Here is a 22,414-nt window from a genome sequence, read left to right as displayed (position 1 = left end):
TGAATACCAAGTTCTGTGGGGAGTGGCCAGATCTGAGCAGCACAATAGTGACCTTTGAAGAGAAGTGGAGACATGGACCTTGTATTAACACTGCAGAGCTAGCAAAAGCTTTAGCAAGGACATAGTTCTGCTTTTTTATGCCAAGACTACAGGGCTAGCAAGTGTTAAAGGAAACTATGTGTAGGCCAGTGAAGGCCAGGAGTGGTAAGAGGAGGCTAGAATAAAAACTCAAAACACAAAATGTCCCATGGCTTCAGTTAATAACAACAAAAACATCTAGCTTCACACTGTTTTTCCCTCCCTCCTTTTTGTCCTAAAGAAGGGTAAATTTAGGAATGGCTCAGGGCTGTGGCTATCTCCATCAGAGATGCCCAGATCACCTGATCCCTACTTTTCTTTAGTTGTGTGTCTGTGTTTTTTTTTTTTTTTTTTCAAATTCATTGTCACACTCAGGTTCACGACTTCCTGTGCAGGTTATGGCAAGTTCTTTTCACTCATCTCTCAAAGCTGACTCTGAAGGATCTTGAACAAAACTATTTCTTATACAGAGACTCATGCATAAACACCAAGGCTAGGAAGCCAATAATTCATCTGTTCCTTCAATATTGCTTTAATTTTATCTTCTGCCGTCTTGTAAACAATTCTGGGAGGGAGTGTAATAGGTGGAAATAATGAGAGTTCCAAGAAAGATGAAAATTGGTTCAAATCCAAACTATTCCTCTTGTTGATGGCCTGATTGTGGGTTAGTCATACAAATTCTCTGACCTACAATATCTTTTGGAGGATAACAATAGTAGATATGTATACAATATTAATAAGATAAGGGAAAGCAGATAGTATGATGGTTAAAATTGCCCTATAGCAATTTTAAAAAATGATGATAAAAACAATTTTAAAAAGTAAATAAATAATTATTTAAAAGTATTAATAAGATAATGTAGGTGTGGCAAATATATGGTCAACTTCGGTTAATGGACCCTTAACTCCCTTCTCAAGTTCCTTCTCCCTCCCCAACTTCAGACAGGGTGCTGATGTGTTACTAATCTAGTCAGTCACCCACAAATGGGGTTCGTTACAGCCTCAAGAATTACTTTTCTGAAATAGGTTCTTTCCTTTTCTCTTTATTTCTTCTTGTTTGTGAGCATGATGGGTGGAGCTGGTGCAGTCATCTCACCATGAGGAAAAGGTTATGCAAAAACTATAAACCATCATAGATAATATTGATCAACTGATAATACTGATTAGTACCAGCAGCTGCCAATCCCTGACCTTTCATTAAGTGACAAATATAAGCTACTTGTTTAAGACACCATGGTTTCCATGTTCATTGCCCTCACTTAGAAAGCACATAAAATTAATATGGTATATAAAAGCACTTTTTATGCAATAAATGGTACATATGACTATTACTGTCATTATTTTAATGTTATTGTTGTTATAAGAGTTAGATAACATAAAGCTACAGACTAACTTGCAGAAGAGAATAGAGAAATCAAAGGGGAAAAAGAAGCAAAACATTTGAGAGACACAAAAATGGAAAATTATCTGTTGATGATATGTATGATAATATCTTTGACTGGACTAATATACAGTGTATTCATGCTGGGAAAATTCATTTTGTATGCTATAGAGGTGCAGTGATTGAATGTAAAAAAAATAAAATTTATAAAGGAAGAAAAAAAATACAGAAACATGTATGTGATATCTCTATGAAAAGATGGAAACAAAATTACCACAAGGAACTGAGAGTAACATAAAACACACTGGTTCTGCAGGGGTAGAAACTGTCTGTCCAGATGCTGGGAAAATCCAGGCTATAAAACCCAAAGCTCGGATTATAATAAGGGACTCTCTACCCAGATGCAGAAACAGCACACATGGCTGGGAGGTGGGGGACAAAGCATTTCTACTGGAGAATTTTGAGTGATGGCTACAAAATTAGTGCTCTGTCTCTGGAAGAAGGATCTGTGTCTTTGACTTAAATTCAGTGTTCATGAGGATAGAGAGAAACCAAAGTAGCAAAGAGACTGTGATTTCTAGTATAGAATTTCAAGACCAGGGGAGTCAAGGTCCAAGGAAATGATGAGGAAAAGGTTATGCAAAAACTATAAACCATCATAGATAATATTGATCAACTGATAATACTGATTAGTACCAGCAGCTGCCAATCCCTGACCTTTCATTAAGTGACAAATATAAGCTACTTGTTTAAGACACCATGGTTTCCATGTTCATTGCCCTCACTTAGAAAGCACATAAAATTAATATGGTATATAAAAGCACTTTTTATGCAATAAATGGTACATATGACTATTACTGTCATTATTTTAATGTTATTGTTGTTATAAGAGTTAGATAACATAAAGCTACAGACTAACTTGCAGAAGAGAATAGAGAAATCAAAGGGGAAAAAGAAGCAAAACATTTGAGAGACACAAAAATGGAAAATTATCTGTTGATGATATGTATGATAATATCTTTGACTGGACTAATATACAGTGTATTCATGCTGGGAAAATTCATTTTGTATGCTATAGAGGTGCAGTGATTGAATGTAAAAAAAATAAAATTTATAAAGGAAGAAAAAAAATACAGAAACATGTATGTGATATCTCTATGAAAAGATGGAAACAAAATTACCACAAGGAACTGAGAGTAACATAAAACACACTGGTTCTGCAGGGGTAGAAACTGTCTGTCCAGATGCTGGGAAAATCCAGGCTATAAAACCCAAAGCTCGGATTATAATAAGGGACTCTCTACCCAGATGCAGAAACAGCACACATGGCTGGGAGGTGGGGGACAAAGCATTTCTACTGGAGAATTTTGAGTGATGGCTACAAAATTAGTGCTCTGTCTCTGGAAGAAGGATCTGTGTCTTTGACTTAAATTCAGTGTTCATGAGGATAGAGAGAAACCAAAGTAGCAAAGAGACTGTGATTTCTAGTATAGAATTTCAAGACCAGGGGAGTCAAGGTCCAAGGAAATGAATTCTCTGACCTTAAGAATTTTCTAAACAATCACTGAATGACATAAACTGTTAATCTATAATGTATGCTAGATGCTCAAAATGAACTTGAAGTACAAAATTGAATCCTACAAACATTAGACACCATAAGAATAGAAAGTCCTGCTTTCTTTCTTTTTTGTTTCTTCTTTCTTTTTTTCTTTCCTTTTCTTTCTTTTTTTTTCAACTCCAGCATATAGCATAGCTCTATCAAATATATGGATACATTTGATAAACATAATGACCAAATGAATAACATAGTGTTATTCAGACACAGAGACCCTATATTCATGAACTCAATAGATCAAAATTTCTATCTACCAACTGTCTAGCTATAGAATTTTAACTTATTCCTTTTAAAAAATATTTGTTACAATTTAACAAATATTTGTTACACACACAGCAATAGAATAAATAATAGGTAAGGGAATTTCGACTTCAAGATGGTTGGGCATAGATGTTTCCAATGTCACATCCCATTAAATGATACAAAATACAAACCAATAAGGACAGAACCATAACATCACTGGGAAAGTAGAGGGAGCTTGCATGGTGCAGATCAGAATATTGAGGATTTTTTTGAAGCTGTAAGGGAGATGGTAAAATTTAGATTAAGAAACTCAATAACCCACAACACCAAACAGGAAAAGAAGAAGAAAAAGACCAAGAAAATATACTTTTTCAGCAAAATTCTAAAGAAACACGAAGATTAGAGGGTAGCAAAGGAGAGAATGAATGAAGAGTCTTGAAAGAGGAGTCAGTCCCATTGAAAAGGCTGGTGCAGCATTTGTCACCTGAGTAAAGCTGAAAGGATGGATCCCTGAATGGACTTGAGAACCATTCATAATGGGTTGTGAGGGCAGGTACTGGGGTGTAAAAAGAGGCAGCACCCTATTCTCCTGTAATTCTGATACCATAATGGGCCATTAAAGGGTAACTCCCCACTCCACTTAAAGAGAAGACCTCATGGTGAATAGTCCCCACCCCCTGAAAAGTGAGGGCTTCTGTCATCCCAGCCCATTTTCACTGTTGAGGAAGGAGTAACTTATGCAGGTAAAGAGAATCACATTACAAACTCCAAGTACCAATTCTGTCCACTGAGATCTTGATTTATTAATGTGAACAAATAACTTAGTAATCAATATTTAACACAAATAAATAGTCTGAAAGTAATCCATAGAATGAATAAATAGATAAATCCCTAGAATAAAGAGCTAATCCAGAAAGCAGAAAGAAAAATTAAAATTAGTACATATTAGTAGAGATAATTGCAAATTCTTGTCTAGTTGTTTGTTTGTTTGTTTGTTTTTGGTGTGTGCATATTGTGTGCGTTTCAAGTTGAATCAGAATTCTTAAAAATTAAAAATACCACTGAGGGAGCCAGCAGATGGCATAGTGTTTATGTCTCCGGACTCCATTATGGTCAACCAGTTTGAGTCCTGAACATGGTGGTTTGAAAATCACACTGGGTGCATGTGCAAGCATGCCCAAGATCCCAGGAGGAGAATGGAGGAGAAGGGACTGTGGTGTAGCCATTCCTTGGCAGCTGATTTCTCATTTTTCCTCTTACTGTCTTTCTCTCTTTCTCTAACAAGCACATGCACCCTATGGTAAAAATCACTAAAAAAATTACCATTGTGGAAATAAAACATATGCACAGCTCTGAAAAGGTAAGACAGAACTTTATCAGAAAATGAAGCCAAAAATCAGAGGCAAACTTATTAAGACAGTAAAGAGACTAGTGTGGTAGGCAGAATAATGGCCCTTGCAAAGATGCCCGTGTTCTAATCTCTGAAAACTGTGAATATGTTCCCTTATAAGGCAAAAGGGACTTTGCAGATGTGATTAAGCCAAGCATCTAGAGATGAGATTATCCTGGATTATCCTGGTGGGCTCAATGCAATTTCAACATCCTTATAAGTAAAAGAGGGAGGCAGGAGCATCAGAGTCTAAGATACTACGCTGTTAGCTTTAAAGATAAAGGGCAGGACCATGGGCCAAGGGATACAGGCGGTTTCCAGAAGCTGGAGAAAGTACAAGAATACCTGCTTTCCTAGAGCCTCTGAAAGAATGCCACCCTACTCACACCTGGATTTTAGCCCAAGGAAACCCATTTCATATTCTCTGCTCAAGAACTATAAAATAATTATATATATATTGTATAATGAGTGTATACATACAAAGATTGCATATAAATTATATATAAAATTGTATGTTTTATATATATATACATATGTGTGTGTGTATATATATATATATATATATACACACACACACATATATTTCTTTTTTAGATCTTTTTAGAGAGAGATTTTTGCTATAGGGCATGTGCACTCACCAGAGAAACAGAGACAGACAAAGAGACAGAAAGTGAGAAATCACCCCCTAGGGGAGATGGCCATGCCCCAATCCCTTCTCCTCCATTCTGCTCTCAGGGTTTTGGGCACACATACACACGTGCCCAATGTGAGTTTTAAGCTGCCAGATCCAGGACTTGAACCACAGTTGATGACGTGGGAGTACAGCAATGTAACCATTAAGCCATTTTGCTATATTTTTTAGTTTGTGAGAGGGCATGTGTGTTAAATGGAAACAAAGAGAGAGGGAGGGTAAAAGTCAAAAAACACCCCCCACATGGGGCATAGTCATGCCACAATCCCTTCTCCATCTCTCTATTCTTTTGGAATTTTGGATACATGCATGCACATGCCCAGTATGTTTTTCCAGCCACATGAGATCTAGCTGCCCCAACCACTAGGTCATGGGCTGACTCAATTTCTATTTAGGTTGCTAAGTTTGTAGCAATTTTCTATAGGAGCAAGAGGAAACTAATACACTTGGAGAATACATGCAAAAGATGCAATAGTTGTTCAGAAGGAAAGAAAGAAATGAGGATGGAAGATAGGACATAGCTAAATAAAAAACGGAAAACACTGAGCTAAAAAGGGACTTGAATTCTTAGGGAGGAAAAGGCCAACTAGGTCCTTTATGGCAAAACTGTAAAACATTGAAATCCCCAGGAATAAAGAAAAATCTTTCAAGCTCCCAGGAAGAAAAATGTAAGGTTTATATGAAAAATTGCTATTCTCATCTCTGAGTCTATTATTTACTTGTGTTGCTTTACTTTACTTTCATCTTTATCACATAAGGACCCTGTACCATACTCTTATCTCATACATATGGAGAGGAAGAAGAGGGTTGCTAAAGGTAGGTACTTATACAACTAGTAAGTAGTAGAAATTAAACTAAAGTGAAAATTCAGAAATAAGGATTTCTGAAACCCAGGGCTTTAATTGCAAGCATCAAACTTCTCATGTCCAGTATAAGAAATAGTAAAACAATCAATCAAGGCCTATAAAGAGTGAAGGGATTTTATATTTTTATTTATGATTTTATGTTTTTGTCATAGGGCACATGTGCTTGCCAAAAAGGAAAGAGAAAGAGATACAGAGAGAGGGAAAGTGAGAAATTACCTCCCAGAGGGGATGACCCCACCATAATCCCTCTCCATTCTCCTCTTGGGATTTTGGGCACACATACACATGTGCCCGGAGTGATTTTCAAGCCACCAGATCAGGGACCTGAGTTGTGGGCAGCTATGTCACAGTGAAGCGCCTTAACAACGGCTCCACCTGCTGGCCTAGGAAGTACATTTTGAAGCTTGAGTTCTATCATTAATGTATAGGGATAGGAAAATGACATTTTCAGATATAGAAGAACATGGAAAATTTACTGCCCACCTAACTTTTTATGAAAACAAAACAGACAAAATTTCAAGTTGTTTTTCAGCGAGATAGATCTGAGAAACAGAAATACATAGCATACTGATAAAATGAGCAATGACATTAGTAAAACTTTTGGTTAATACTGAGTAATTGTTCAAAATATGGCAGTAAAATTGAATGGGATTATTAAGTAGATATTCATAAAACAGAAGAGGCACACAGTACAAAATTAACAATCTGGAACCAAAGTTCAAGATAATTTTTAATAGTTCAGAGGAGATAGTAATGATAAAATAAGGAAAGTTAAAGAATACCTGGTGATTTGGCTCTTATTTTGTTTAAAAGAGTTGCTTGTTGATACTGCTTCATTTTTATGGGGACAGGAAAAGGATTTGTGATTGTGAAAAGTTTAAGATGTCTAATAGTAAGGTGGTGGTACCAGCAGTTAGCGTAATGGCTATGTTGTTGGACTCCCATGTAGTCGACTGTGGTTCAAGTCCCGGACCCGGTGGCTTAAACTCACGCCGGGCGCATGTGCATGCGTGCCCAAGATCCCAAGGGGAGAATGGAGGAGAAGGGATTGTGGCGTGGCCATCCACCCTGGGGGGTGATTGCTTGCTTTCTGTCTCTCTGCCTCTCTCTCTCTGTCTTTCTGGCGAGCGCATGTGCCCTATAGCAAAAACCTCTCAAAAAAAAAATAGTAAGGTGGAACTTCTAAGCTACTAAAATGTAAAATGTAAAGAAAAAGCAAACAAAAAATAAAATGTAAAAAACATGAAATAAGAACAAACATACAAGGCGGAACTTTCCAGAATGCTCGGTGAGAAGCTGAGGAGCAGCGACTGCCCAAGCTGTGCACAGCTACATGTGCCTTCCTGCTCCCTCACGCCGGCCTCAGTCTGCTTACCGGTTGTAGAAAATGGTGAAGGAAACGACTTACTATGATGTTTTGGGGGTCAAACCCAGTGCTACCCACAAAGAATTGAAGAAGGCTTACAGGAAACTGGCCTTGAAGTACCACCCTAATAAGAATCCAAATGAAGGCGAGAAGTTTAAACAGATTTTTCAAGCTTATGAAGTTCTCTCTGATGCAAAGAAAAGGGGAATTATATACAAAGGAAGAGAGCAGGCAATTAAAGAGGGTGGAGCAGGTGGTGGTTTGAGCTCCCCAGTGGACATTTTTGATATGTTTTTTGGAGGAGGAGAAAGGATGTAGAGAGAAAGAAGAGGTAAAAATGTTGTACATCAGCTGTTAGTAACCTTAGAAGATTTATATAATGGTGCAACAAGAAAACTGGCACTGCAAAAGAATGTGATTTGTGACAAATGTGAAGGCCGAGGTAGTAAGAAAGGGGCAGTAGAGTGCTGTCCCAATTGCCGAGATACTGGAATGCAAGAATTCATCAGATAGAATCTGAAATGGCTCAGCAAATTCAGCAAATTCACTCCAGTATACATGGAGTGCCAAGGCCATGCAGTGCGGATCAGTCCTAAAGATAGATGTAAAAGTTGCAATGGAAGGAAGATAGTTCATGAGAAAAAGATTCGAGAAGTTCATATTGACAAAGGCATGAAAGATGGCCAGAAGATAACATTCCATGGTGAAGGAGACCAAGAGCCAGGACTGGAGCCAGGAGATGTTATCATTGGACTAGATCAGAAAGATCATACTGTTTTTACTTGTCAAAGAGAAGACCTTTTCAAGTGTATGGACATACAGCTGGTTGAAGCATTGTGAGGCTTCCAGAAGCCAATTTCCACTCTCGACACCCAAACCATAGTCATCACCTCTCACCCGGGTCAGATTGTCAAGCATGGAGATATCAAGTATGTGTTAAGTGAAGGCATGCCAATTTATCATAGACCGTACGAAAAGGATCGCCTAATCATTGAATTTAAGGTAAACTTCCCTGAGAATGGCTTTCTGTCTCCTAATAAACTCTCTTTTCTGGAAAAACTTCTACCTGTAAGGAAGGAAGTAGAAGAGACCGATGAAATTGACCAGGTAGAACTGGTGGACTTTGATCTGAATCAGGAAAATGGTGCCATTACAATGGAGAAGCATATGAGGATGATGAACATCATCCCCGAGGTGGTGTTCAGTGTCAGACCTCTTAATGGGGCCAGTGAATAGCACTGCTAGCATTTTATACACAGTAGAGAATGAGTGAAGGACTGTAATCATAATATGCTCACTAATTGCTATTGTTTTTGTTTTACTATTCATCTATAGTAGTGTTTTAAAAAATTAAATGAAGAATAAATGCAAATATAAAAGCTGAAATAAAAAGAACAACCATATAAGACATTATAATGAGTCAGCGGAAATTTAAAAAATTATTTAAAGGATTTTTAACTGAGTGGGAACAAAAGAAACAATATCATTGTATTTGCTTAAGAAATATCTAAAATACTACATAAATAAGTTAAAAATAAAGAGATGAACAACGACTTACTAGACCAGTACCAGTATATCAATAATGTAGGAGTATGGACAAAGTAGAATTTAAGACAAAAACCATTATATACAAAAAATAATACATAATCTACCTTGATAAAAATATGTTTTCTATGGTAATGTTATAATTGATGTGACTATTCAGAACAATATATACAAAAAAGTGTAGTAAAAGAAGATTTTATTTTAAAAGTACTGGGAGATATTTAAGTTAATAGATATGAAAGGGTATAGAGAAATTATTTTTAATTTTTAATTTTTAAATTTAAAAAATTTATTATGATAATCTTGTTTGTATTACATTGAATCACATGTAACTTTACAGTGTATTACATTTCTTTTTCCAAAAGGAATACCATGCATATCAGTCAATACAAAGACGTCAAAATCCCCATCATCATCGTCCAATAGCTTTTTTTTTTCAGATTATTATTATTATTATTGTTCCAATTATTTTTAGAGTATTTTTTTAAGAGGGAGATTTTTGCTATAGGGCATGTGTGCTTGCCTGAGAGAGAGAGAGAGAGAGAGAGAGAGAGAGAGAGAGAGACAGAGAGGGAGAACGCGAGAACAATCCCTTCTCTATTCTTCTCTCAGGATCTTGGGCACACATGCACATGTACCCAATGTGAGTTTTTTCTTTTTTTCTTTTTTTTTTGAGAAATTTTTGCTATAGGGCATGTGCATTACAGAAAGACAAGACAGAGAGAGACAGAGAGACAGAAAGTGAGAAATCACCCCCCAGAGGGGGATGGCCACTCTATAATACCTTCTTCTCCATTCTCCTCTCAGGATCTTGGGTACACACGCACATGTGCCTGGCATGAGTTTAAGCCACTGGGTCCATGACTCGAACCGTGGTCGACTACATGGGAGTCTAGTGACATAGCCATTACACCAACTGCTGGTCCCATCCCAGTGTGAGTTTCAAGCTGCCAGGTCTGAGACTCAAACCGTAGACATGTAGGAGTCCAGTGATATAACCATTACTCCATCTGCTGGTCCCCAGGAACAGAGTATTTTAGTAATGTAGTTAAGAACTTAGAAGGGAAGAGAAAAGGAGGAGGAAACAAAGAAGGTGAGATGGAAAGAAGAGAGGAAAAAGGAAAAAAGAAGGAGGAAATAAAAGAGTTAAAGAAGAGAAAAGAACTAAATTTTATCCAGAAATACTGAGCCTATTTTTCTTTTACATGCCTATGAAATACTTATGGAAATCGATCACATACTCAGCTATAAAGATAATCTCAGTAAATATATAAAAACTCAAATCCTATAAGTCACATTCTCCAACTACTGTGCAATAAAGATGGATATAAAATAAGGTTTAATAAAAAAGTAAAAGAAAGAGGAAAATCAAAATCCTTGGACTCTTTTGAGCCAGTCCCATAGCCTAGTGGTTAAGGGCACCAAATCCCATATGGCCAAACATGGCTAGAGTCCCCATCCATGCTGAGATTTTAGTGTGCCTCTGTCTCATTGGGTGTGCTTTCTCTCTGTCCCCTAATCCCACGCAATTCTCTTTTCTAGATAGTATATGTGCCCTCAGCTCATTAAAAATATCCTAGGACATTTTTATGTATTCATGTACATAACATTTAGGATAAAGATAAAGTCAAAGGAACCAGCAGTTAGTGTAATGGCTGTGTCGCTGGACTCCCATGTAGTCGACTGTGGTTCGAGTCCTGGACCTGGTAGCTTAAACTCACACCGGGTGAATGTACTTGCGTGCCCAAGAGCCCGAGAGAAGAATGGAAGAGAAGGGATTTAGGCATGGCCATGCCCCTGGAGGGTGACTTCTCTCTTTCTGTCTCTCTATCTCTCTCTGTCTTTTTGGAGAGTGCACAAGCCCTATAGCAAAAATCTCTCCAAAAAAACAAAAAGAAAAAGATAAAATAAAAAAGTGATCTGGACTCCTTAGAAATGAAAACAATAAGAACAGGATATGAACCTGAGACATAAAAGTTATGAAGAATGTCAGGCTTGATAAGAAAAAAACGTAAACATTTTATGTAGAAAAAGTACATCGATGTTTATTGCGGCACTTTTCACGATTGCTAAGACATGGAACCAACCCAAATGCCCTCGTATGGATGAATGGATTGAAAAACTGTGGCACATATATTCTATGGAATACTATTCAGCCATAAAAAACAACAAAACCCTGGCTTTTGACAGAAAGTGGAAGAATATGGAAGATTTACTACTGAATGAAGTAAGCCAGGCTATGAAGGAGAGACACTGTATGTCCCCACTTAATATATACTGAGTGTCCGCACTCTATAACTGAAACTGATGGGCTAAAGGATGTACAAACACAAGAGATGGGTGTGAATGCCTGATGTGGTGTGTGTGGAGGAGTGGGGCCTGGGGAAAAACATTTGGAGGAGGGATACAGAGACGGCATTGTTGAGACAGGGAGATAGTATTGTTATATTTTGATCAACTGGACCAGGGAGAAATGTTCACATATTGAAATGATCACCTTGTAAGCTAAATAATGTGATTGAATGTATTAAAAAAGTAATCAATTTTTTAAAAGATGAAGGAGAAACACTAATAAAGTTTAGCACCAATAACATAGAAAGAGAACCTACAAATTAAGAATACAAAAACAAACATGTCAATTGTTAAATGGGTAAAATATATCAACTGGCCAGTCATACAGGAAATGAAAAAATAGAAATGGTCAGTAAATATAGCAACAGATGTTTTCATTGGTGATGAAAGAAATACAAATTAAAGTATAATACCATTTTTGACTATTGGATTAGGAAAAATATTATTAATTCTGTTAATAAGCAGTTTGATTAGAGAGGCATAGAAACAAGCAGACTTGTACATTTTTGTCCAGTGTTTAAACTGGTTCAGATTTTTGGAGGGTATTTCAATAGTATGTATAAAAAACTTTAAATATAATGCTTTTGAAAAAGCAATATTGTTTCTAGAAATCTATACTGTAAGGATACTCAATGTATGATTATTGGAAGAGAGAAAAATTGAAGAAAACTTCAGTTCTGACAATAGAATAGCTAGATGAAAAGTCATTTAGCTGACAGGGGCCAGCAAATGGTGTAGCAGTTACCTGCTGGACTCCCACATGGTTGACCGTGGTTTGAGTCTAGGACTCGGCGACTTGAAAAGTTATATTTAAAAGAGTCTGAGGAAGGACATTTACAATAAAAATAGAGAGGCAAAGCATTAATGGGACAAAGAAATGTGGTATTATCTGTTGAAGATACTTTTATAGTTTTATCAACTGGACTAGGGAGAAATGTTCACATGTTGAAATAATCAGTTTGTAAGCTAAATAATGTGATTGAATGTAAAAGAGAAAATGAAATTAAAAAAATGTTAAAAAAGAATGTAAAGTTCTCTGTTGACCAAAAACCCTGCAAATTTTGATTTATAAAAATAAAAATTATCAAAAAGTCTTGTGGTTTATCTTCATATGCTGTCATAGAATAATGTTCATATGTTGCTGAGGGAAATAAAGCACATGCACATACACATACATACCTATAAACATACACATGCACACATATACATATGTATAAAGGATTTAACAAGTGAAAAAACTATGAATAGATTTAAAATTTTCTTTGAACCAAAATAAACTTATACTTGAATTCCATTTTTCCATAAGCTTTTAGTTTGCTAATTTTTCAGAGGGTGTGTGGGTGTTCTCACCACAGGAAGTCAAAGAGAGAGGGAGAGAGAGAAAGTACTCCCAATGGGGCTTAGTCACACTGTGATCCCTTCTCCATTTTTCTATCCTGTCTTTATTTTGGACACAAACATCTGTGATTCTGAAGTTCTGCAGGGGCCAAGACTCAAACCATCTCATCGGCCATCTCGAAACTGGCTTCTTTAACCAATAGGTCATGGATCCAACTCTTCACAAACCTTCTGAAGTTCCCTCATGTATATTTGACTCTGTAGGAAAAGCTAAAAAGATACACAATGCTAAACTGTCAAAATAACTTTCACTAGAAAGTCGTTGACTAAAATTTTTTTTATAGCTCAATATGTAACAGTCTTGTAAGCTGAAAAATGAACAAAAATAGATAAATTAATCAAGGAGGAGAGAAGATAAGTTAGGGTAGTAAGAGAGCACTTGGAGTAGGTGAGTTCACATAAGTCCAGGGTATTGGCTAGGAGTAGGTGAGTTCACATAAGCCCAGGGCATTGGCTAGGACCTAATGAGTCCTGAATCCAGCACTGAGCTTCCTAGTGATCAGAGCAAGAGGGAAAACGTAACTACTGTGATGGGCACCAAAACCATAACCTTGCCCAATAGCTGCCATCTTCTCCAGAGGTACCATTTTTTTCTAGACATTTTGGCTGAACTAAAATATCTCCTGGACCTCACATAAAGATGTGCTGCAAGTGACCTCAATGACCCTACCACAATAAATATCACAATTTATTTATAAAGTTGCTTCTTAAACTGACTGCATAGCTATTTATTAGATTACTCCTAAGGAGGAACAAAGTCCTTCTGTGACAAAACATGAATGAATCCAAGTAAAGTTCTTCAGACAGAAACACACAGAGCAATAACATTATTTTTAAAAAGTTATACATAAAAAGACTCTACCCCCTTGTACAAAGTGAAGAATGGAAAAATGAATGGCAGGGGCTGGGAGGTGGGAGGTGTGGAATTTGGGATGAAGCAAGTCTGTGCATCCAAAAACTATTTCCTCGAGGATTGAAACTCTTGCTAAATCAAAGCCATGATCAGAGCTGAATAGTTTGGGGATGCAGAGACTGTTTCTAGCTTATTCATACTATCATGTGAGTAAGTAAATAGGGGTAATTCATCCACTTTACATTAGCAAGTGACAAATCTACTCCTGAGCACAGCAAACAAGTAGCAATTATTTATTATTTAGAAAAGGATCAGACCTATAAACTCCAACAAAGGGACTTCTGTTACTTTCTGAGTTCCTGTCCTTAGATAGCTGGTAGGAAGGCAGTAAGGGAGAGCATGCATCATGCCAGCGTGGTGCGAAATGTTTACCTTGCCTTGTTTTGAGGTGGGATGCAATTATTACTGTCAATGTCACATTTGTTCTTTTGCCTTCCTAGCATATAAATCAAATTTGCCACTTCGTGAAGCACAAAATTACCTTTTCAATACTAATTCAATAATAATGTTGATTAAACTGTGAGCAATTATCACCCAAATAAGAAAATGCTATCCACTTCTCTCCCTCCACCTACCTTTGTCACCTTCTAGTCACTAAAACTAGTCTTTTTTTTTTTTTTTTCATATCACAGAAGAGGATGGAGTTCATGTACTGGATATTTTCAAATCTAAGTAAAAACATGCCACAAATCTGGAATCCCAATACTCTTTGGACACTGCCTGCATGCTTGAATCTATTGGGACTGTTTACAATGTTGTCATATTTATTACTTTAAAAAATGCATTAGTTGGGACAGCACGTGGTGTGGTGGTTGAAGCAGCTGGATCTCACATAATCAATTGAATGGTTCAAGTCCCAGATTTGGCAGCTTGGGAAACACTGTTGGGTACATGTCTATGTGTGCCCGAAATCCTGAGAAGAGAGGCTGTGTGGCATGGCTATCCCTCCTGGGTGGGAGAGGGGTGTGTGCTATCTCACTTTCTCTCTCTCTGGTGAACACATACACCCCATAGCAAAAGAAATATGAATAAAAAAACGCTTAAGTCATCCATAAGCAGTAGACATTATAAGGCTTAAAATAATGTAAATGAGAAATTTGTGGCTGCAGTCTAGTAAGAACTTACATTTTTTGTAGTTAGATTGCCTCTTATAATCAGTTCACAGAATTCTGGACAGAATGATGATAGTTATAATAGTAATAGTGATAGTGATTATGACAATATCAATAGCAAAAATAATAGCTTCCTTTAATGAGTCTTATTATTTATTTTTTTTTTTTGAGGGTTTTTTGCTATACGGCACATGCACTCACCAGAAAGACAGAGAGACAGAGAGACAGAAAGTGAGAAATCACCCCCTGGGGGGATGGCCACACCACAATCCCTTCTCCTCCATTCTCCTCTTGGGATCTTGGACACGCACGCATACACGTCCGATGTGAGTTTAAGCCACCGGGTCCAGGACTCGAACTGTGGTCAACTACATGGGAGTCTAGCGACACAGCCATTACACTAACTGCTGGTCCCTAATGAGTCTTATTATTTACTGGCATTTTGCTAAGAACAATTCTGGCAACCACCTATTAGGTACAAATGACAAAGGCTTAGAGTATGCCATAGACCAAATGTTTGTGGCCCTTTCTAAATGCATATGCTGAAATCTTAACTCCCAACATGATTGTATTAGAAGGTGGAGAATTTGGGAAGTTATTAAATCATGAGGGTGGAGCCCTCATGAATAGGATTAGTATGCCTTATGAAAGGGACCCCTAGAGAGCTTTCTCTCCCTCTTGTATGAAGATACAAAGAGAAGTTGACAGTCTGTGACCCTGACAAGAGCCCTCATCAGAACCTGACCATGCTGACAACCCTGATCTAGACCTTCCAGCTTCTAGAACAATGAGAAATGAATATATGTTGTTGATAAATAAGCCACTGGTCCAAGGTACTTTGTTATAGCAGCTCATAATAAAACAGAGAGGTTCAGAAATCTTCTTAAGGTCACAAAGCTATTAAGTGGCACAATTGAGATTCAACCCCAAATCTGTCTGAATATGTAGTCCGTGACTTTTCCACACCAGCATAAAAAGTCACAGAAAATATCAACTTCATTATCATGTAATTTTGTAATAGATGACAAGTCAAAAGCTCGATAGTTGTGAACACAGGTCCCTGTTTACAAATATTTCCTTTTGGCTGACTACTTAGAGTCAATGTAATGTGAAGGTGAAAAGTTCCCCTAAAACAAGATTCATTTATTTAATACATTTTCTTTATGGTAGTTAATATTTACTGAGTGATGTGTTGAGTAAAATTATGTGATCCCTGCCCCATTGGAGCTTAGAGCGCAGTGAGGAAGGCAGGTGAGGTTCAAATGTCATTCTACTGAAGGTAACATTACAACTGTCATCATTGTTACAAAGGAATGGTAAAAGTTCAATGAGAGTTTATAATTGTGACCTGGTTAAAATTCTGATTTTAGTCTTAATGTGATGGGAAACTTCTGAATGGTTTTACATAGTGCTGGTGTTGGAGGTGAGAGGATTCTCATTTCAAAACCTTTGAATGGAGAGAATGGGGATAAATTGAATCTAAGGGGGAGGGTAGTCATGCCAATTAGAAGCTAGGTAAATGTCTTGAAAGGGAAGCTGGTGTGGATTAAAATCCAGTTGGGAGTACAACTTGATTGGATGGACTTTAGAGGTCCATAGGAGGTAATATAGACATTCACATAAAGAATATCATTCTCATGAAATCAGGCCTAGATTGCAATTTAACCAAAATATGATTTCCTTTCTTCTGATTACAACAGGAACTTGAGCCATCTATTTGTCTTAATTGATTTTGAACCTGCTTAGTAAGTGTAAAAAAAAAAGTCAGTACTTAATGAAACACCCAATTATTTTTTATGTGATTTTTTCCCCCCTAAGTGATTCTAGTTAAAATCAAGCTTCAAATGGGCTTACTTTACAGTTGAGAGATAGCTGGGTGTCTCTGACATAAAGACAAACCCAACCATAGTTTCTGTTCCTCGGTCAGAAAAAAACGAGACACTATTAATGTTTTTTCTTCCTTGTATCATGGGGCAGTATACTCCCGTTCTATTTCTTAGCGAATCTGGGTCAAAAATCCCTCATGTCACATGTCTTTCCCAGACAGATGCAGTTTATGTTTATCCTATAATATACCATGGTATGTAATATATGCTACTCCTGGTAGGATCATGCTGAAACAAAGAAAGAAAAAACACTATTAACATAAGATAAAATGAGCCCCAACCTACATGCATCATAGAAAGAGCTCACTGACTAGTTGTGTATAGGTATTTTGTGTTCTGCCAACTTTGAGATCGTCCTATCATTGTGACTATTTGTCTATTATGTCTATCTATCATCCATCTATAGATACTCTATTTATTTTTAAGTAAAAAATAGACAGTACCCAGGGAATAGTAGATCCTTTTGACCAGTTGATCCGTCCTTTGGCAGAGACCAAAGAAAAGCCAGATAAAAACACATCTTTGATGTGAAATTCTCACACTTTTCATAAATTTGATCTTAAACCTCTGTCTACAATCTAATTTTTAAAATCTTTCCATCATATAACAGCTCCTTTTACTCTTATTCTTATCTATTTAATGGCTTATCTCATCCTTAAGATTTCACACTTGGTATCAATTTCCAGGATACAATCTTTGTTTCTCTGCTTCATCATAATTGATGTCCTGGCTCAGAAATGCTAGTTCAGGTCCTTCACAGAAGGAGACAGAAAAAGAAGAGAAGAAGGAGGAGAAGGAATATTACTGACAACGACAATAGCAGAGGCTGGTTTTTCTTGAGCCTTTGTCTACATTGGGAATTGCATCAAGCACTTCACACATGGCTACAAATCCTAACAATGCTGTGAGGGGGCGTACTTCTATTATTCCCATCCCAGACATCAACAAATGTAGTTTAGACAAATGAAGTGGCTTATTCAAGGTCATTCAACTAAAAAGTAACAGAATGGACTTAAAATCCAGAGACAATGTGCTTAGCTACTGGCATGCTACCTCTATAAATACATTTTCTGCTTTAATCTAGTCCCTCAGGTCTCCTCATATGGGACACTCTAGTCCTGCAGGACCAGAAAGGGAGGCAATGTCTAGATACAGTTCTGTATGTACAACAAGGGTCCAACCCAGAGTCAGCTTCTATGGTATTAGTGGCTACTATTTGGTGTTTCTTCTTTTCAGGGATGATGACAAGAAGGCAGAGGTCTACTAAAAGGACAAATGCTCTAATTTCCAAATGCCAGCAACCATAGTTATGAATATGAATACCAGGATCTTGGTAAGTTCTCAAGGACCTGCTGATATCCAGCTATCACACCCATATACATTACCTGCGAGTCCAGTGTAGAAAGGCTGAAGAGAAATAATTACTAGCATATTACTTGACAATTTTCTATATTCTTTTGCATTTGGGGTAGTTTTAAATAATTATGACAAAGCAACAGGCAAACGGCAGCTCCTTAAGCATTTTTGGAGAGTTCATTAAGAAAGGAGTTAGTACGTAGTACTTATTCCTAATATCCCAAAATTCAGAAACACTCTACGCGTCCAACATAAGAGAACATTAAGTAAACTATAGTCATCTTAATAATGATGATGATGTTGTTGTTGAAAGCAGCAGCTAACATTTATTGAGCCCTCATTAGTAATCATTAAGAATATATTCACTCTCATTTCATCCTCGTAACAATCTTATGAAGCTGGATTATATAGTTAATATAAGATGGAGCCACTAAGAGTTTATTATAGAGTGGAGAAGTGGAAAAAAGCGAAACATAAAATTTTATCTTCTGCAAGAGAAAAGCTATTTGTTAAAAAAAATTGGAAAGAAACACAGTATAATATTAATAGTTGCTGATTCTTAAAGGTAGGACTGTGTATAATTTTTCCTTTCTTTTTTTTTCTTTATTTCTTGTGTTTGTCTTATAAGCCCTTGTCACTTTTACAATGGGAAAACACAAGAAAATTTATTTACAATAAACAAGCAATGTGGAATTTCTTTTCTGGGAGATGACTGGGCAATGTTTGTTCTCAAAGGGTCTTTTGGGGCCTCCAGGAAACGTAGGTTAGATTTTGTTCTTAATCAGGTAAAAAAGCATTTCCTACTGTTCTCTCTCAGAGGTACTACTTCTAAATTCACAGAAGAGGAATATGGTTATAGACTTCTCAAATATCAGAAAGATACCTCTGATGAATCATAAAGGTAAGGAAATAAGCCACTGTGGGTATCTCTGGTGATTTATACTTTCTCAGTAATTTTTTATTCATCTTTTTTTCCCTGATTTTTTTCCTTATAAGAGCCCTAAAAGATGAGGACAGCAGGCATAGACAATGTCCCTATTACAGAAAATGAGGGACAGTAAAAACAGTTACCTATCAGGGCCACACAATGAGCTAGGAAAAATCTTAGAATGGAACCCAATCTTAACTCATCGCAGCACTCTCTTCAATGACAGCTGCTATCTATACAGAGTCCTGATTACTTTTGACAGGAAAGACAAGCCTATCAGGATATCAGCCATCTGAGATATTTATGGACAGAGGTTCTGTGTAATACCTGCTGTAAATTCAGTATATTAAACTCTTAGCAAAATCAAAGGAATATGAATTGTATCACACCCTTTTACCCTGCCATTCATGCTAGGTTCACTGAGTGCCTGCCAAGAGCTGTGGAAGAGCTGGGTTCCAGGGGTGGTTGTCTTTAGGTTGGTTATAATGGAGAAGCCATAATTAAATCTAGAAAGGTAATACAGTGAAATTAGTAAGTGGCAGAGACATAATGAGGTGTCATAGGCTCTTAAAAAAGGGGCATGCTACCCCTCAGTCACCAACTCATTCATTCGATGATCAGTAATTGAGTGTGTTCTTGTTGCCATGGTTTGTGTTGAGTTCTGGGGATCTACAGTGGTATAAAAGCACATGTTCTTTATCCTCAAGGACTCACATCTAGTAGGAAGAACAGAACTAACCAAATTATTATACAGACCTATCATATTAAATCTGAAGTAATAAATGTGGCCAAGGATAGTTAATTAGCACTGTAAAAAGCAAACAATGCCTCTTTTTGATTCAGGGGAGTTTCTTTGCAACTTGACTAGAAAGACTTCTTTTTGTATTCCCTCCAACACTTGGTCCTTCAAAGGAGTTCTCAGGTGCAGATTGGAAGTGCCCTACTCCATAATCTGCATACTCCTTAGTATAACTTGATAGACTACTTCTTACCACACTGCTGCTTCCTGCTCTTCCTCCACACTCCTGCTTGTAGTAGATGCTTAACTTCTTTTTCTCAGTTTATGTGTGGAGTGAATGTTGGACTGTTCTCTTCTATCAAGCCAGGCAAACATTACTGAAGAGAAAACTGCAATCATAGCTACATTATTCATAGTGAAACATTAACTCTCAACTTGAAGCATCCTCCTCCAAGGGTAACAGATGGCATCAGGACACCTATGTTGAAGAAGTGCAAACCTGATTATACTCTTTCTAATTTCTCCCCCTCCTACATGAGGCATGCTATAGCCACCTTGTAGAATATGGTGATGTGTCAAAACTTAATTAGCCAACACTTGTATCCCCTCTGCATTATGTTGGAACCTATGTGTTCAAGAGCAAAAGAAAAGAATTCAAAACATTCTGGCAGGCAGAGAATTCTGAGAACACAAAGGAAAGAGAATAGTGAATGAAGATATTTTATATTACCAAAGTCCTAATTCTTTCTTGGATTAACAGAAGTGGGAGAAAATTTCTTGGTTTCTTGGATACACTAAGGTTACCATATCTGCTATATAAAAATGGGAGATCTAAGACCTGACACGTATGTGTGAGAGAGAAACTTATGACTTGATCTGTATGTGCATGAGAGACCAGAGTCTGGAATATCTGAAATAAATACAGCTCCTGTGTATGTGATATGCACCATAGGATGACTGACCACGTCTATCTGCCCAGGACTAAGGGACTTTTGGGGATGTAAAAATTTCAATGCTACAACTGGGAAAGTCCCTGAAAAATATGGTTATAAAAAAGTTTAACTTAGAACATCAAGTCAATGCTATCTCTTTTGCTTTCACCTTTGACCTGTGCATAGGGACATCAGAGATTTTAATTCCTCTATTGACAGATCTAACTTCCCACTTCTTTCTCACCATCTTCTCTTCTGCCTGACTCTTTGCATCTTTACCATCATCCTCACTGCTGCAGGAATAAGTACAGTCAACCAGTCACCATAGCCATGAGAAGAGTTCATCTACCTCTTTCTATGAAGCAGACCCAGAACTCCTTTAATATGTGTTAGGACTTTAACAAAGAGGAAGAAAAAAGTCATGAGACAAACCTTTGAGTCATAAAAAGGCCTCAAAATTCTCACAACAAAATATGCATTTATCTTCTATGTACATTATCTTCTCTATCCATGGAGCAAGTTCTGCATCACTTTCCTTGTTTATTAACCCAGTTCTCACCCCTCTTGCCTCTGTTATTTGCTGGCTTTATGACAGTAGGCTCTTTCTGCTTCTGCTATGAGAATACAAACCATATGAATTTTGGAGCTTTAGAGCTTGCTTCCAAGCTGGTTTCAGATCCTCACTCCATCACTTTAAGTTGAATATGTTTGGACAAATATTTAATCCCTTTAAGCTTCAGTTTATTTATTATGTTTTTACAGAGATTTATAAATGTCAAAAAGCACTTTTTGCTTATTCCTGATCTTCTAAGGAGGCCACCTTGTTTGCTCTTATGCTCAGCATACTAGATAAATATGAGACATGCAAGAATCTCAGCCATCAAAGATGCAAGTTGTTCTGTTTTCTCTTCATTATGACAAGTAAGTATTACAGCTAAAGACTTATCCCAAGATTGGAAGTTAAAAAGGTTACCTAGCAGTGTCCCAGATAGTCCTTTCCTAGCACTGAGACATCTGTGGGGCTGGAAAATAGGGCCTAAATTTGGAATTAGAGGTGTATGGGAAATGTTTCATACTGAGTCTTAGGTGGAGATAATAACTCCTGAACTCTTGGGCTTGTCCTATGGATTATTCGAGAATGAATCAAGAAGTTTGTGGCACAGAGGAAGCTCTTAATGACTATTGGTCAAGTTGGTTAAGTTGGACACACTTCTTTTTCCCTCCTGGCATGAGGCATCAAAGAGTCACATGACTAGTAAGTAGTATTTCTGTTGCTTTCTGGCTTTTCTCCTTATCTGCTTGGAATTCATGCTCCATCACCATCCTCAGTCCACTTCTTATAACTTGAATCCTTTTTAACTCTCTTCTTAAATTAAACTCATCTGTCATACCCTATAGCGGGTTGCATCTAGCTTTCTGCCTTCTCTATTTCTGTCCCCAAGCTTCTAAATGAATCTGGATAAAATCATACAACTATCATTTCATTTGTAACTGCTATCTCAAGTGTGTCCTCAGCACTCCCTAGCAATTCTACCACATTGCTCTAGTCAATTCATGCTCCCACGTTCGGGAATAACTATTTAATTATCCTCCCCCTCTTTCCCCTCAAATTTCCCATTCCTG

At 37.2% G+C, this 22,414-nt stretch overlaps 1 protein-coding gene and 1 pseudogene across 1 annotated transcript in view; one reads left to right on the top strand and one right to left on the bottom strand.

Moving 5' to 3' along the window:
- Positions 1-22,414, bottom strand: part of CA10 (carbonic anhydrase 10 (inactive)) — a 601,034-nt gene that overhangs the window by 292,237 nt on the left and 286,383 nt on the right. The gene's annotated exons all lie outside the window — the stretch shown is intronic.
- On the top strand, positions 7,652-8,870 carry LOC102474256 (dnaJ homolog subfamily A member 1 pseudogene; annotated as a pseudogene).

This window comes from Tupaia chinensis, unplaced genomic scaffold (assembly GCF_000334495.1).
Source record: "Tupaia chinensis unplaced genomic scaffold, TupChi_1.0 Scaffold000383_1, whole genome shotgun sequence".
NCBI classification, from domain to species: Eukaryota; Metazoa; Chordata; class Mammalia; order Scandentia; family Tupaiidae; genus Tupaia; species Tupaia belangeri.
The sequence above is the reverse complement of the archived record's forward strand: the minus strand, read 5'-3'. Positions and strand labels throughout refer to the sequence as shown.